Here is a 17,837-nt window from a genome sequence, read left to right as displayed (position 1 = left end):
GTTATTAATTTCTTTTGAGTCTCCATTTCCTTCTCATTAGCAAAACGGGGCTAAGAATAGCATTTGTCATGAATTGGGAGTAAGATACTGTGTGTAAAATGCATAACCCATAGTAGACTATTTAAAGAAGATTAATTCTGCTTCCTCCACCTCACTTCACCCTTTAAGTAAGGAAATAATTATTGATTAATTGTTAATTTGACGAATGCACCATTAGAATTAAGACCTGAATTAGCAGGTCTAAGTGTTTCTATGTTTAATAACCACCGTGGCTAATTAACAATTCTTACTTACATTCCACTTAAAAATCAGGCCTACATGCTGTAGAAATCTTTCCAAAAAGGAGTGCTAAGTGTGGGAAGCAGCACATAGGAGCACAAATTAGATGCCTTAAAAGAATCAGACTTTGGAAAAGCTTTTATACAAAAGAGATTATAAACATCTCAGAGATGGAGACGCAGAGGTCCAGTATTGTGATTACAGTGATTCTTTTGGAATCTCTGTCCTATATGAGATTTATGTGTATCTTACTCTTTCCCAATTATTCAGCACATAATTTTAGGAAACCACATATCCCTCTTTGCCCCTTATTATTCCCTGTAGTGGTCATAACTTGGTTCCAACCCATTGCAGTAGATAAATTTCGCAAGATCTGTAGAAGCCACTTTTAGGCAACAGGCTTGAGCAATGGAAACCTGAGTGAGGCAAAAGGGCCCACAGTGACCACTGGGTTGAACGCAAATAGGCTTATTAGGCCACCACCTCAAAATATCTGTAAGCCCTAGGTGACCAGTGGGCTACTTACAACCAGGCACAGGTACCATAAAAGGACAATTTCATACACTCCCATACCTCCTCACTCCCCCACTTAATTACAGCCTCCCACCACTGTCTCCTTGCAGTCTCTCCTTTGCTATCCTGCCTGCTGCTCGTTTGCAATGTATTCAATAAACTCGCATCTCCTTTGTTCTACTTTGCATAAATTCTTTCACCTCCTATGCTTCCAGCCTCTACCTGATTGGGTCACCCCACAAAATCTAAGCAGGGCATCTTAAAATTCCATTTATTATTCACAGATGAGTAAGTTGGATTGATTAGCACTAGATTGCCAAGAGCATATGCTGTACTGATGGCAGGTCAGTAGCTAAACTAAACTAAAAACTGGGGCTCACTGTCTAGAAATGGAAGAAAATATTTTAAATTTTTATGATTTTCATACTTTGGCGAATACCCAACTTTTAGGAAAATGCATTTAGTGTTCCACTGAGCAACTGAGAGATGACCTCAGGTAACACAGAACTGTGTGTGGTACACATATGCACATACACAGGTACAGATATGTGGTCTAAGGTCTCCAGAAGGGCAGGTAATGGGCTAGCACAGCCAAGGCTTAACAATGTCCAAAATGTGTTTTCCATGGAGTGAGTCAGAGGACTTTTTAAAGGGTTGAATTAGATCCACCCAACAAAATATTTTACCAAACCAGAGTTTGACTCAGCAAATATTCTCACACAGAATGGAGTTTCCTGTTGCTCAAAGGGAGGTTGATGTGTTACTTTAGAAATTCCTTTTCCCATGCGTGGTGTCTGGAATTGTCAATGTGCTGCATCTCTGTGATAAATAATGTGGCAGACAAAAGGACAGGGCTTGCCCAATTTTCTGAGGTGTTAAGGATAAGTGCTTTATGATGGGGTGATTACAAGAAGACAGGATGTGAAAAGCTATCATTGCTCTGGGCCTGGAGGACACCCCTTAATACCCAATCAGGCTGAATCACATTTCAGTGGTGAGAAAATATTTAAGGTAATATGTATTGGACCTAGAAATGCATTCACAAAGTGAAATTTTACAAATCTGTAGGAAAAATAAAACTTCTTTAAAAAATATAAGGCTCTACCCAATTCTTAGATTCCTTAGATCATCGAACATCCCCCCAGCCCCCCCAGAAATAAGTTGAAGAATATCCTTTTGGCTTCCTGAATATCAAGAGTTTTAAAGACCACAACTCATTAGAATTTTTTCCATATTGATCCAGAATCTTCTGATTTTAAAACAAAACAAAAAACTAAACAACTAAGTAAAAATCCCTGGTTTGAATGCAAATTAACTCTCTCTCTCTCTCTCTCTCTCTCTCTTCTAATAGTTTCAGTCTCTCCAGTGACTCTTAGCATATTTCCTGAGTATTTCAGCTCTTTGGGGCTTCTCTTTCTCTCCTACCAATAAGTTCTTAGAAACTAAGAAACATTTAAAAAGTAATTTCTTACTGAGACTAGCTTCATGTGATCATGTAGTAGGAAAGAAAAAAACAGTAAATATTATTAAGTGTGCATATTGCGATGAGGTAAAGCCATTTTGGGATATGCAGCAGAGACTTGAGTCTACAGAAATCCTATTTTAATTATATTCCATCAAGGTCCTGGAGTTTGGTCATTGAGTGGCCCGGATAACAAAGGATTACTATGTTCTGTGCACTGCAAGTTATGGGAAAGATCATAAATTATCTTGATGACTCATTTCCTCCAGCCACTCTAGCACTTCCAATATGGGGAAACTTTCTGCCACTTTTCTTTAAACTTGTGAGATATAAATGGGAAAAAAAGAACCTGAAATTAAGGTTGTTCAATAATTACTAAATAACATATAACACTTGAGCTTTCTTAAAACCATTTTAATAACCAATTGATCCCAAAGGCCATGCTTAGGGTGACTCAGTATTCTCAGTGTCATTTTGTAGGGGAGTGGCTAGTGACACCAGGAGGTTATTTCATCTAAGTCACACAGGATGTTCCCCATGTATGTGCTGAGTATGCGAGAGTATGTAACAAAGGTCCCCTGTTCTTAAGACACAGATTGAAAGAGAAAGAAAGGAAGAGTATCTTTAATTCCTGCATGATCATATTCTCAGAAATGCAATTCAAAACCCTAAAAGGTTATGTCATTTCTAAATCCTCTATGCCGAAACCGAATTCACCCACGGTTATTTTTTATTCAGGTACGCATTCATGAGTGAAGACAAATAGCTTTATTTGTTCTTTAGCTTCTTACCTATTTGGATGAATTTTTAGATGGTTTTCTTTACTTATTTAGGATAGTCCTAAACAAAAGAAATGTTGAGTAAATATTTCTGAGTTATCATCTGAAATTTGCCTATGGATGGATTACTGCTCTGTAGCTGCCAATTGCTTCATTTCCTTGTCTTTGTTCTCATTCCAGGATCCTTTGGCATCTGTTTCATTTCATTGTTCTCTCATTTTTCATTTTTTTTCATGTAGCCTAGCTAATTAACTGCAGAATTGTAAGTATCAAGGATATGAATTCTGTACAATGCTTTGAAATAGATTTCATATGATATTATATATTTATGGGTAAAATTTTTCATTCTATGCATTTTCTCCTTATCCTTCCCTTTGAAGATGAGATCATTATAAGGAACCTAAAGTGTGGCTCGCTCTTCTCACTAATAAGTGTTTCCAAGAATTTTACATCTCTTATGGCTGAAACACTGGACGTTGTAGATATGTTTTTCATTAAAAAATCTACTTTTTATTGTTGGTGTGCATTTCCTGTTTTCCATTTTTTCAATTCCCACACCTTGCTTCGGGACTCCCCCTCCAATGATGGATTTCCAGAGGGACCTGTTAACAGGGCAATAACCACAAACTCCCCTTCAGCTACTGCCTGTCAGCGCTCCCACCCAAGTGGTATGAGGTCTCCATGTGGTTCCCTTTCTCTTTTCTTTTCTTTCCTCTTTATGACCCAGAACCCCTTTCATACATGGGGACATCTTCAGTCCTCAAATGGACCTCCAGGGAGCTTAAAATTTGCCTAGTGCCAATAAGATTCAGCAAAATTCAAGGGCAACAAAATTTATATATACTAGTCTCTTTGAATTTGGAAGCCAAAGAAATATTTTCTGCTCTTGCTAGAAATACACTGAAGATCCTCCTTGGAACCGTCAGATGCTGTGTGAACTACGTGGAGTGTCGGGTAACAAATTACCTTCTGGGAGTTAAGTCTAAGGACTCTGGACTGCCTTTCAGGTCACTGTCTTTGTCAGAGGCAAATTTAAAATTTAACAGATAAGGGTTGATGTGTGAATTTTGTAACAAGCTTAGTAATGATACTTAGGGGTATTAGCACTGCTTCAAATTCTGACTCCTTTAGCTCCTGACTCCTGTCCATTCTTCCTTTTTCTGTGACTTGATCTCAGTCTGTCCAAGTATCTCTTTTTCTTTCTCTCTCTTTCTCTCACTCTCTCTCTCTCAGTAGACTTTAAATAATTAAGAACATGGTGCAACATGAAAATCCATTCTCTTCCATAGATTTTTCTTCATCGTTTTGTGGTAGGTCTTTAGGGAAGTAAAGAGTAAACAGAGCCAACTTAAATGGTAACTTATGACCTTCATAGTCAGGATATGATTTATATTTTATATATCCTTAAAGACAAAAATCAGCTCATTCCCAACTACCAGCTCCAGCTCTCTTGAGTCATGAAATTGACCAGAGAGAAGATGAACTCTGAGGAGAATCTCGTAGTCATTAAGGTTTGTCCCATCAGATAAATGTGCTATGTTTAAAGCTCAGCCCAGGTTCTCAAATGACAAAACATAAGAACTGATGAAGTTTAAAACAATTTTTTGATTATCCACCCAAAATTATAGTAACCTCTGAGAATTACAATCTGTACTTACCATGGCATTTTAAATAGCTCAGGAACATCTTCATTCATTACTGTATTGATACATTTTTCTCATAAGGTGATTTTTCTGAGGGAAAAAAATTATTTTTTGAAATACTCTGAAATAGTTATAATAGGCTTAAAAATCTATAATGGTTTGTCAAGAGAAATAGGTTACTAATAATGTAGGATTGAAAAGTGCACTAACAGAAGGCAGAGTTAGAAAATACTTTAAAAATGTGAACTGCGCAATAATGCAGAGTAAAGAGATCCTTATAATTAAACATATTCTAGTCAAAAACAAATGACCATCAGGCATGGATGCTACACAGTATATTTACACACTGGTTAAGTGCCTACTCATTTTATTTAACACTAGCTGACGAAGTTTCCAAATTCCTTGCCATTTGCACTTTCTGCACAATCCATGTCACTCTTAAAATGCAGTGTCCAGAGATAAATCTAATATTGCAGACATGTTCTAGCTAGGGTAGAATACAAAATGTCTGATGTACAAATGACCTTTTATTAACATAGTCTAAAATTATGTTAGATTTTTAAATAGACAAACCATATTGCCAATTCTTAGTAAACTTAGAAGCTTAGTCTCTTTTATCTTGTTTTTGCATAAGTGACTTTTAAATTCTGAATGTAAGTTTTCATATTTATTGCTGACGAATTTTGTATTATTGATTTTGATGTCAAGATGGTTTTTCACCTTCAATTATCTTATTATGTTCAGTATTTCTTGCAGCTTTGTGTCATTGCAAAATATAAAAAAAAGACATTTTCTGCATCTTCCAGATTGGTAATAGAGGTTTAATAGAAGTGAATCTAGTGACATTCTAATGGAGTCTTCCCATAGGAAATTTGAATCACTCCTCTCCATAAAGCAAATTCTCTGAACATAGCATACAATGTTTAAATAAAATGTTTTTCCTTTAATCCTTGAAAATAGCTCTTTACTTGTCTTTGAAAAAGAGCATGAAAAATAGTGAAATACAAGTGACATGAGGATTTGCTAGCGGGTGGTTTTTAAGTTATCTTAGGCTAAAAAATGTAAGAACTCAAATAGGGACCTCCTACCTGCTATGGGTTAATCAATAACCTTTGGTTTTGCAAAAACATCTGTGACTGTTAAGAGTGAATTGAAATACATTAGAAATGGCATTACCGGGTGACGGTAAGGCTGCAAACCAGAGGTTACTGGCTCCTGCTTCTCCGGGCAATAGGCGCGCCGTTTGCTCACTTTGAAAGCCTTTCACATCTGGCGGGTGCTGAATGAATCTACTGTCAAACCGCGGCTGCTGTGGTACCTGGTTTCTTACGAATTAATTACATGTTCAGAACAGAGGACTTAGGGGTGTCTGGGGACTCGTGGCGGAGTTCACACAGCCTCTTTTAAACAAAGGAGGCTCTGTCTTAACTTATCCTCATGCTCTTAACGAGGAAGTGAATTTGATCATGGGCCACATTAGGGATCCCTTATTTAACAGAGCCAGTGGTGATTGGATCAACGTTTTTCTAAATAGCATCTTGTGTGTTAGCCATAAAGGAGGTTAGCTTTGTTCTATTTGGCTTTCAAATATGGTTCTTATCATTGACTAGCCTGAGAGAAAAGAAAATGGCACAACTGTATTTCCAGGGAAGTGTGTGTGTGTGTGTGTGTGTGTGTGTGTGTGTGTGTTGTTAGCCACAAGAAGTGGGAGAAAACCAGAAGTATTCACAGGATAGGAAAACTGGAGGCAAACTAGCTAGTATCAGAGGGTAAGGACTGTATTTGCTTGCTGTTTTTACCTCTGGCCAGGAATTTACATTTGAGACACTGGAGGAGGTTTGTGCAATCTGAAAGGACAACTAGAGCCTCTGTGATCACAGAGGTTGCAATCCAAAACCTGAGTTTCAGAAATCTAGGATTTTCAAAATGATTCACGCTATGTTTAAAAACCACTTTTCTTGAGGAACAATGGCTTTTTGGTCAAGCCCCTTTCTATAATCAACTTAAAGTAGCAGAAACACAAAAGAAAGTCAACCCTACTACTGGATTGTGGAGACAGATCTGGGACTCAGAATTGAGATGGTGCTGCTTTTCCACTACCATCAGCGTGGGCTGTGGTCCATCTAGTAAATTTATATCCATGTTCACGCTACGCAAGGTGTTAACAAGAGCAGAAGAGAAGACACTAAAAAGATGGTGAAGCAAGTACATGAAGCAGGTAGGAATAGATAACTATACCAACTATATACAACATATAGTTGATCAACATGTCAACTATAAACAGCTGGCTAAGTGAGGCCATTAAGTTCAAAAGGCACTCAAGACTCAACCAGTAGCTCTTCAATTCCCAAGACTGGATGAGAGAAGTATCCCTGCTGTCCACTCATCAGCCGCCACAAACTCTTTTCAGAGGAGAAAAAACATCCAGAGGCAGAGAATTAGTAGGAAGGAAGCCATGGAGAGTGTAAAATGCTAGAAGGATACCTTACATATTGAAGCTGCTTTCTTTAGTAAACTTAATTGTGGTAGCTAAGTTCTTTCTAGAAGTAAACGTGTCGTATGCACTTTGAATCAGGACAATGGGAGGGAGGAAATTTACTCAGACTCTGCTGCTTTTTCTACACTCTTCTTTCTGGATGAAGCTGATGAACAAACAAACAGAAACCTCTAACTCCTCAAAGATCTTCTGTGAATCCTCGTAGCCATGTGTGGGTGAGAAAATTAATACTCGATAATAAAAACGACATGTGGGAGTGGGTTTGTTCCCTGGTCTATTTTGTACGTGATGCTGTGCTGGTGGTACATGTCTATGTCCACACGCAAGGAGACCAGCTAAAGGATGGAGGTGATAAATTAAAAGGCTTTTCCCATTACCAGAGTCTAGAATTCTTAATTGACTTAGAAGTGGAACAAGTCTAAGCAACTGGGAAAAACAAAGAAAACCAATCTAAAACAAATGGGAGGAGTGGCTCTTATACGTAATTATTACTTTTTAATTCTGCATTGTTTCCTAAGTAACTAAACAAGTTCACTTCAGCAGCTAAGCACACTGCTTAGTGTCCAGTTCTCTTGGGGTCATGCTATTTCAATCATCTAGTCTGCTGAGATTTCCCTTTGCCAAAAGACCAGAGGGATCCTTGAAAGCAATTTTGGATCACACCCAAAAATCTAGAGGATGTGGCATTTTCGTTTCAACTGCAAAGCAAACCACATTACAAGGAACTGAGAAAAGTGGTACATAAGGGACTCAAGAGAGTGGGCCAATTTGTGAAATAGAATATATTCTTTCTCCTTATAAGCACAAAACTGGCATCCACAGATCGAAGTGGGATTTAGAATAAAACAAAAGGAAAAATATTTGTGCAATATTTTTTTTGGATTGGTCAAAGTGTAAACTCTTCAGAAAAATAAAGACAAAAGACAAGTTATTAGTAAAGCGGAACGTTGGTAGTAAAGTTGTTGATTGTCTTGGGGCTGCTCTAAGGTCCCATGAGAGCTGGAAATGTACATTGGATTTTAGCCTGATTTACTCTCCTCTTTTTGGTCCACAGGGAGGAAAACTATTTGGCATCTGTTCCAATTCAGTGTTGGAAACAACACTTTCAAACACCATTTTTATGTGTTCATGTACTTGCTACTGTGAAAAACAACTTTAGAAGACACAGTCCTTCATTTTATGAATTTTATTATGGTTTACTGTAATAATAATGTTGGGGTCTTAGGGGGATTGATACCTAGCTTCCATCTCCTTCCTACCTGAATTCTCGACCAGGATTGGGAGATAAATCCAAGAGTTTTACAGAGGTCAAATTACCGCTTTTGCTACTGATAAACTGGACAATGTGAGTTTAGATCTACAGCTAAAAGGGCTTGTAATAGTATATTCCAGAATTAACCAGACATGCCCATCATTTCCTGAGAAAACTGGGCATCTGCCGGGCTGCCCAGAAGTGGCAAGCCCCAGAAGCCTAGTGGAGCACAGACCAGGTAATGTGATGAGCCGATCCAGAAGGGCTCTGAGGCCCCTGGGTCTAGTCTCTCCTTCCCTGGGCAGCAGTAAGGGACGGGCAGAGAGAGGCCAGAAGTGTTCATCCTAAATTCCTCCACATGAAATTATGATGCCTGAAGGAAAGGAGGCCTCACAACAGGAATAATAATCCTATTTCTATAGTAATTTCATATTCCTATTGATTATCACCATTTGTAGAGGGAAGGTCATAGCAGCTAAAAAAGCCTGACTTTTGAGAGGAAAACAGAAATGGCACTTTATGTACATAAAACAGAGTTACTTATTTTCAAGGCCCTTTTTTCAACTCACTAATTTTTTTTCTAATAATTGACCATTTTTGCATTCTTGTGTTAGGTCCTGACCATATTCCTTTTCTTGCTGCGATTACCTTAAAATTCATAAAAAGTTTCTTGAGTTTTATTTTCAGAATTTGACATTGCAGTTTACAGTGGTAATATGTTTGATAACATTTGCAATCTCTATACCTAGATCTCCTCTAACTCACAAGGAAGGCAGTTTGTCATATTCATGATGTTCTTTTTAAATTTAGGAGCTCCGTTTCCTTTTGTTGTCTTTCCCATATGAAGCATTAAGAACCCAGACTATGGAAGATTTTTTTTCTTTTTTTTGGAAGTGGGATTCAAATGTTTGGTTGTCCATACAAAAACAAAAACAAAAACAAAAACAAAACAAAAAACAAACAAGGACTCAGGGCTGCCACTGGGTGCCACTGGGCTGCCACCTCTGCCACCATGGGAAAGGCTATAGCAGGAGGGGGACAATGCAGCATCATGGAAAAAAGCAGAGCCCAGAGACAGAGGGAGGACCCTGGCAACACCATCCTCATTTCTAGATCCAGCAAAGAATTAATCCAGCTGCCTTCTTGACTTTATACTTTCGGGAGCCAAGAAATGACCTTTAGGTGAATTTATAAGTGACCTTAAGTGAATATGAGTTATTTCCTGTCATTTGCAACCCAGAAAGTCCTGGACAATGCAAGCCTTATTCCTTTCCTGCTCCCTCACCCCCTGTATATCCAAGATTAGTCTGTAAAGTTTATCAAGACTTTAGTAAAGGTTGCAAGTTAATAGAAAAGAATTATAACACAGAGACACAGAAATGGCTGCCTACCTATAGGATTGACCCTGCACAGTCCCGACTCCTCCTGAGGAAAACCCTGCATGATGCTTCCATGCCAGGCCATAGGCCCTTCCCTGGCCAGCTATAAGCTTTCCTCTCATCTTAGTTCTTGGTGTGTCTCTTCAGCTGATGTCCTTTTTCTCTCATCAAGGAACTCCTGAGATCATCTGTTCCAGTCTAAGACTCAGAGAACCTTCTTATCCTAGGCTTTCCTCAAGACTAAAGTTGGTCTGCCTACCATTTCTTTATTTGCTGTTCCTGCATCCACTTCTTAGCATAACTGACAGTTGTGAATATCTACTTCCCTCAGCGGATACTCATCACTACACCCACAAGGGATGTGGCTGGGGATATCAACAACCACATTGAAACAGAAGAATCCAGCATCAATAGGAGAATTACCCATTTGGTAGCAGATGGAATCCCTTCCTCACATTTACCTCCCAGTTATAAAAAGAAAAGGTAGTCTCTTTCTTGTTACAATACAATATTGGTTGAATTTTGACAAATTTCATCTAGGAACACTTCCTCCTTAATGAGGTAAAGAGGAATGGCAGACAAAATCGGTAGTAGATGAAAGGGACAGAAATAGGTTTTGAAGAATCAGAAAAATTAGCTGTGTGGCATCATCTTGAGTTCACTTCTGAAGTCAGTGGCTTCTGGAGGAAGGACTTCAGAAGAAATGGATGCCCAGTAGTTAGGAGAAAGTGGCATATACATTTTAAGTTGGGAAAAATACAGTCCTGATCAGATGATGACAAACCTTATCCAGGAATGCCCCCTCCAGCACGAAGTAGAGATTGTGCTATGTACTCCTACCTTGTGGGCTTTCAGTCCTAATTTTCTGTGAGCAACTACTTAGGTCAAAATAGCTACCTCCACAGGAGAAAGCAACAGTGTGCTGCTCCGGAATGATAAAATCTCTATTTGGAAAATAATTCTCCAAAGAAAACAGGGTTCAGAAATGGAGCTTTGTGGAGAGAACATGTCACTTGTTTCTATGCATTCAAATGCATACCCAGCTATGCATTCAAATTATCTGATTTTTTTTTTTTACTAAGTCAGTTTCCTGGGTCCTATCTCAGCCTTGTTAAATTTTTTTATAATGGGGATGGAGAGATGAATATTAATAAATCTTCCTGGATGATTCAGACGCTGTGTTTGGGGACCTTTTTCTTCTACCAGCTGTCTTGGTAAAAAGGAAACTTCTCCCACACATGCCCTCATAGTGGGAGCTCTGGGAACAGAAGGTCTACTTTTTGCTTTAATATCTTGTTCTGTAACTGTCTTCCCTACATAGCTGGTCTCTGAGATATTTGCCAAATCCTTTCAATGTACATTTACACTCTTTTTATCTTAAAATTTTTAATAATACCTGTATATTATGTAAAAAGAAAACAACAACAACAGAGCATAATGCAGAACAGCACTACGTAAGGTTGACTAGAAACTGCCTCACCTGATCTAGTAGGACTGATCTAGTAGGACTTAGAAAAGTACCAGTCTCAGAACCCAGGGTGGGAAAGAGTTTATGCATGGTTTTAAGCAATCTCAGCTGAAATGTATAATGTGAACAATGGGTGAGAGAATAGGAAGCCAAAAAGACCATTCAATTCAATCCAAAAGAAAATCCCTCTGAGATTCATAAAGACAACCATACTTGGTTTTGATTCAATAATACTTGTACTAATGTCCAAAAGGAATACCTAAGAATTTCTAAGATTTTAACATCTTGCATCTTCAAAACCACTTGTAGATATTCTATATTAGTGATCCAAAAACAAAGATATCTTTGGCTAAATGTAACATTAATCATAAAAGACAGAAGTATGCTTTGAATCAAGACTAACACAAGTAAAAGAATATCTCCATCAAAAAGACATTGTTTGACCAAGATTGATCCTCTTCTATCCAAAATGTCAACAGACTGGAGACATAGTTTGTCCATTAGGGTATGAATATACTACAACACAACACAAAGAGCACTCAGTTACTTCAAGTACATTTTGGACAAAAACCAAAAAATTTCCCTCAAGCCCTTTGTACCGTATTTTAAAAATTAAAATAAAATGTGACCTTATTTAAACTTGCACATGGCATAGAAATTATATTATTTAAGAGTTTATTGGTATGCAAAAAGAAAAATCAGGGTATCTGGTTAAAGTAAAAACTCAGATGAATTAGAAGCTGGAAACAGGAATAATAGTAGTATCTATAATTAATGAATGTGTGTGTGTGCGTGTGTGTGTGTTCAAATTTGTGTCACAACAACAATCTCACCTTCCTGGGAATACTGTTTTTTCTAGATCATTTGAAAATTTCTTGAGTGCTAGCTACATAACCAAATGAGAACATTGCTGGAATACCAAGGGCAGCTTGGATGGCTATTATAGTTTTTTGCATTATAACTATGGTGGCTTTTAAAGTGTTGACTTGGCCAGGATGAACTACATTCCCCAGAATTGCCTTTCCTGTACATTTCTCATTAGGATGGACCACATGAGAAATTTTTTCTATGGGATTTGTAGACTACAACTGCTCCCCCTTCCCTGGATCCTCCTTCAGCTTCTCTGCTTCTCAAGCCAGGTGTCTAGGCTTAGTTCCATGACAAAAGGCCCTTGGCTTCTGATGGCCCAAACCATCAAGGTCACAGACAATGAGAAATAACATGGGTTCCAGTGTGTTCTCATATACTCAAGCTTGTGCTTGTGACTTCCACCTTGTTCTTTCTCTTCCCAATTTTACATCTATCTTTCCTTCCTTGCTACGTGCCCTGAACACTTCAGGATCTAGCATCAAAAGCAAGGACAATGGTGATATAGAGATTGCCTAACCAGCTCTCAAAATAGTGCAAGGTCAAATTGCTATAATAGTGCAAGGTCAGATTGCTATAAAAATCAATCTTTATCTCTATTTTTTTTTTAATTTAAGAGAGAGAGAGAGAGAGAGAGAGAGAGCACGAGTCTGGGAAAGGCGTAGAGGGACAGAGATAGTCTTAAGCAGGCTCCACACTCAGCACGCAGCCCGACATGGGGCTTGATCCCATGACTCTGGGATCATGATCTGAGCTGAAATCAAGAGATGGATGCTCAACCGACTAAGCCACCCAGGCACCCCAGTCTATCTCAATTTCTAACTATAGATTCTATAATACTATTTTCTATTATCTAATTATATATACTATATCTGTTTGTCTATCTATGTCATCTACCTATCAATATACCTTAGTGGTTCTACCTCTCTGACTGAATGCTGGGTGACATAAGAAGGGCTATAGTTCACCCATAACTCCCCAGGGCAAGGCAGACATGTTTCTCTCTCACACACACACACACACACACACACACACTTTTGAGAAGGCCTTTAGTAGAGATAAAGATTTTGAGAACTTACATGCTTCCTACACTCCCTTACCTTACTGAGTGAGAAATGGGGAGCATGCATTATTTTTACACGTTTTTCCATTCTCCCCAGAGTCTACAAACTAACTTCAGAAAATGAACAATAATTTTGCTGCCATTTTATTCTTTCAAGAGAGGAAGGAAAGAAAACAGCATATGTGACTATTCCCATGCTCTCTGCACCTAGTTAATCGGCTGGGGTGTGATACCTGTGAGGAAGGTTATTTCAAATCCTAGGCTGAACCTCTAACAATGACCTCTGATTAGGTCACCCACTATCTTCTCTAGCCCTTGAACTTGAATTTCTCCAACTCCCTATTCAAGGCCTGTTTCTCAGCATCAATCCAGCTAAGGTCCAGGAATGGATTATAGTTCTTGGAATTTAGCCCAGATGCACAACTTATTCTGGCTCATTCCTCTTTTCTTTTGTATGTATGCTATTCAGACAGGCTCAAAATATCTCATTTATTATTTTAAGAGAATCATCCTTTTTCTTATTTTAACTGGTAACCTATTATCAACCAAACAACAAACATCTTTTCAGAGCCTAATTAAGTACCTGTAGGAGAGCACTAAGATACATATGTTATGTTTATATTATGTATATTTATATTTGCAATAAGATTTGCTTTAAATATGGTAAGGGTTTATCTAATTTAGTAAAAAATCTATTTTGGAGTCATACAGTCTCATAGATTGTTCTGTATATCCAAAACTACTTCTCAGCAATAATAGAATAATCTTTAATGTAATTCCAATGAGGTAGCATATGGATCTCTCTCTTTAGGACAGTGAGAGATTATATATTATATACTTCTGGAAAATAAAATATTAAATGTATAATATCTATCTTCTTTCCTTAGTAGCTTTGGAGAATAGTCAGGATCTTCAGGGATTTTCAGGCTTTTTCACTCCTGAAAGAATTTTCTGGATGATTTACTTTTCTGAATCAAAGAAGGAAGTAGTAGTAGCCACAATGAGGTAGTGCAGAGGGAGATTTCATGCTTCCTGGGAATGTGGCTTCCAAGTTATACCTTCTTCTAAATGGTCTTGCGACTGGCCAAAGGTCAGCCAATGCCTATTTGTTACCTATTGTAGAATCCCATAACAGGCATCATATTCTTTATTGCTGTTCCAGAAAGAATGTAAAGAGAATGCCAGTTTTTCAGAATATCTATTAATTGGAAGTGATATGATTATTGTATAAATAATTTCAGAAATTTCATTTAGTCACGGGGATAACAAAGAATCTGAAGGTAGAAAGTCTATTGTAAGTAGGGCAGCTTCACGCTGTCGGTAGGAACTCAGGATCCTTCTTTTTTTATTCAGCCATATTTCCTGTTCTCTTCTCCTTAGGGTTATAAGATGGCTCCATTTCCACCACTCTATTCAGTACCTTAGTCCCCACTCTATCAGCCATTAAGACTACATTGTGGGCAGGAAATAGGAAGAAGGAAGAAGAACAAGGCACTGACCAAGTGTGCCAGCGGAGTCAGCCTGGTACAGAGAATTCAAATTTCACTGGCTAGAGATGTGTCATGTGTGCATCCCTAGCAACAAGAGAGCTAGAAAATGTAATTTTGCTACTTCTTCCCCTCCCTCCAGAAAAAGATAGGTCCTAATAAAAGGAGAACAGATATGAGGTTGTGAATTCCTAGTCTCTACTACAATAAGCCATCCAGAATGAAGCTTTTCTCCCCTCTTTCTCAAAAGTCAAACTATGCTCCTCTAGGAATTACACCAAGAACGTAATTGGAGAAGCAAACAAAATATATTTATTTCAACATTGTTTCTAATAGTAAATCTTGATTGGTTAGTAAATTGTTGTACATTCAATTACTTTTTGTTTAAAAAAAGATGCTTTTTTTTTTGAGACAGGGAGAGAAAGATATAGAGATAGAGAGACAGGGAGAGAGAGAGTGCATGGGAGAGGGGCACAGATGGAGAGAGAAAATCCCAAGCATCCAATCTGTCAGTACACAGCCTGACACAGGGCTCGATATAATGAAACAGGAGATTATGACCTGAGCTGAAACCAAGAATTGGACACAACCGACTGAGCCTCCCAGGTGCGCCTATTTTTTTTAAATGATATTCCAATGGTTATATAAATATATATATATATATTTATATATATATATAAATATGTATGGAATGTATATATATATGAAATGTATATATATAAATATATATGGAATGTATATACATTTTGCATACATATATATATGTATGCAAAGGAAAACTAGTTGCCTAAATGTTAGTTAGCCATGTTTATCTTTTCTTAGTAATAATGATACTTTGTATTTTATATTGTTCATTTTTCAGTGCATTATGTTATTTTCTCTCATTTTGAAATAAGCATGTATTACTTTTCTTATGGAAAAATTTAATATAGCTTATACCAACTTAGAAAAAAGTAGATTTTTAAACTTGATTTCTTCATCAGGTTATCACTAGTACTAGCCATAGGAATAAGAAAGAGTGGGATATTTTTGAGAAGGAGGCACTTTGGGATAAATGTAATTTCTGGACAAGAACGCATTTTTCTAGAGTTGCTTTTCTGTTTCATTTTCCGTCTCTCCTCTTGCCCTATTCTCAGATTAAAAATCGTATATAGATTGAGTGTGCACCGCTTTCAGCTGCAGTTCCATTACCCCACTTTGTCACTCCAACAATTACAGGGCAGCCATTTTCCGTAAGACTCAAGTATATATGGCCTTACGCTCCAAAAATTATTAAAAACTATTGTTTTGAGATGTAAAGCAATTTACAGATAATCTGGCTCAATTCTTTCATTAAACTTTTAAGATATGACACATTTTTCAAAAATGTTTAAACATTCAGGAAAGTACAGAAAATAATATAATGCTATGTACCACTGTCCTACTACTGACTGCTATAATACTCATGTTTGACAAATGTTAACATTATGCGTCACATTTTTTTTGACAAGAAAAGAAAGCAGATACAACAGAAGACCCCAAATTGCAGGCCTCCTCCTCATGTCTTAGACATAAGCATTATCTGAAATCTGTGTGTATCGTATAAATATTTGTGTGTGTGTGTGTGTGTGTGTGTGTGTGTCCTTTTATTGGGATTTCTCATTTCTGTCACTCCACTTAGATATAATTAAATGTCTGTTTGAACTTGTTTTTATCACCTAAGTAGATACAATAACCTTTAACTGTGAAGATCTTTCTCCTTTTTTCCCATCACCCACCACATATTTCCTTCCATCTCCCACACACATAAAGCCATGACCAATCCAGCGATACCATGATATTCTTACGAATTACTGGATTGCAAATTATGCACGAGTTCATCAAATATAAAATGAGGTGCATACACTAGGTATGCAACCAGAGACTAATTCTCATTCTCTAGGAAGACTAATCTGGTTTTCTACCTATGGCACATTTATGCTTTTGCATAAGCAAAGTTAGCTAATCTTTTTTCACAATATCTGAAAATAATTTTCTTTTTTTTCCCTAATCCACAGCTCTATGACATCATCTCTCCAAGATCTTTCTTTACCCCATTCTAAACATGGAGGCCTTACCTTCTTACCAGCAAGAAGTGTTCTAAATAACACCCCTACCCAGTGAGTTTCCCAAAAGTAAAACAAGTATTTCTAGCCTTGGATGAAAAGAGAAATATTCAGCCATTTAAGTGAGTCATGCTTTTTAAAACATTGAGAGTTTAAAACTGAAAATCACAATAGAAGACACTATTTCAAAACTTCTATGGTTCTTGGTCTGACATTAGATTCTCTACATTCACTTCTTTATAAACCTTTAATTCTAACGTCAAATTTTCACAGCAAGGGAAAACAAATGAAGGAGGTGGGTTATAAGAAATAGCTTTTGGGAACCAGACACCCATGTTTGTTTTCTATCATCCAATATGAGTCAAGAAACTTAGAATCATCAGTGATTGAGCAATTTATTTTTAATGGTAGTAAAAATGAATTATAAATGTGAAATGTATTCTCTTCTCATAAAGACTTATTATCTTCTGAGCTCATCTGAAAGAGTAGTAGTTCAATTTTGCAATGTTTACATGATGTACCTAATTTTGAAAGAAAACAATCTGTTTTGGTCAAATTTTCTTGTGGTGACTTAGATTTGGAAAGGATGGATTTTGCATCTAGGATATGGAAAGACTCCTGTTGTGGCAACAAGAAACAAACCATAAAATGTGTTTAATAGATCATTCCCAATCACCATTTTTAGAAGATCATAGCTCTCTGTAGAATGGTGGTTGCTTGGCTATGCTTTTGAATCACTTGGGGAACTTTTTTTTTTTAACGTTTTATTTATTTTTGAGACAGAGAGAGACAGAGCATGAACGGGGGAGGGGCAGAGAGAGAGGGAGACACAGAATTGGAAGCAGGCTCCAGGCTCTAAGCCATCAGCCCAGAGCCCGACGCAGGGCTCGAACTCACGGACTCACGGACCGTGAGATCGTGACCTGAGCTGAAGTCGGACGCTTAACCGACTGAGCCACCCAGGCGCCCCAGGGAACTTTTAAGAAACCCAAATGCCTTGGTTCAATAATCTTAGAGATTTTTAAGTAATTGAGCTGATGTTCTGGTGGCACTCTCATGTGCCA

At 37.6% G+C, this 17,837-nt stretch overlaps 1 long non-coding RNA gene across 1 annotated transcript in view; it reads right to left on the bottom strand.

The window, feature by feature from the left end:
* Window positions 1-4,586: 4,586 nt before the first annotated feature.
* LOC128316057 (uncharacterized) overlaps window positions 4,587-17,837 on the bottom strand; it is a 289,792-nt gene continuing 276,541 nt past the window's right edge. Inside the window, exon 5 of the long non-coding RNA XR_008299478.1 lies at window positions 4,587-4,766. This is a non-coding gene — a long non-coding RNA (uncharacterized LOC128316057). The remainder of the gene's footprint in view (window positions 4,767-17,837) is intronic.

The sequence above is a fragment of the Acinonyx jubatus genome, chromosome A1 (genome assembly GCF_027475565.1).
Source record: "Acinonyx jubatus isolate Ajub_Pintada_27869175 chromosome A1, VMU_Ajub_asm_v1.0, whole genome shotgun sequence".
In the NCBI taxonomy this organism is placed as follows: Eukaryota; Metazoa; Chordata; class Mammalia; order Carnivora; family Felidae; genus Acinonyx; species Acinonyx jubatus.
The sequence above is the reverse complement of the archived record's forward strand: the minus strand, read 5'-3'. Positions and strand labels throughout refer to the sequence as shown.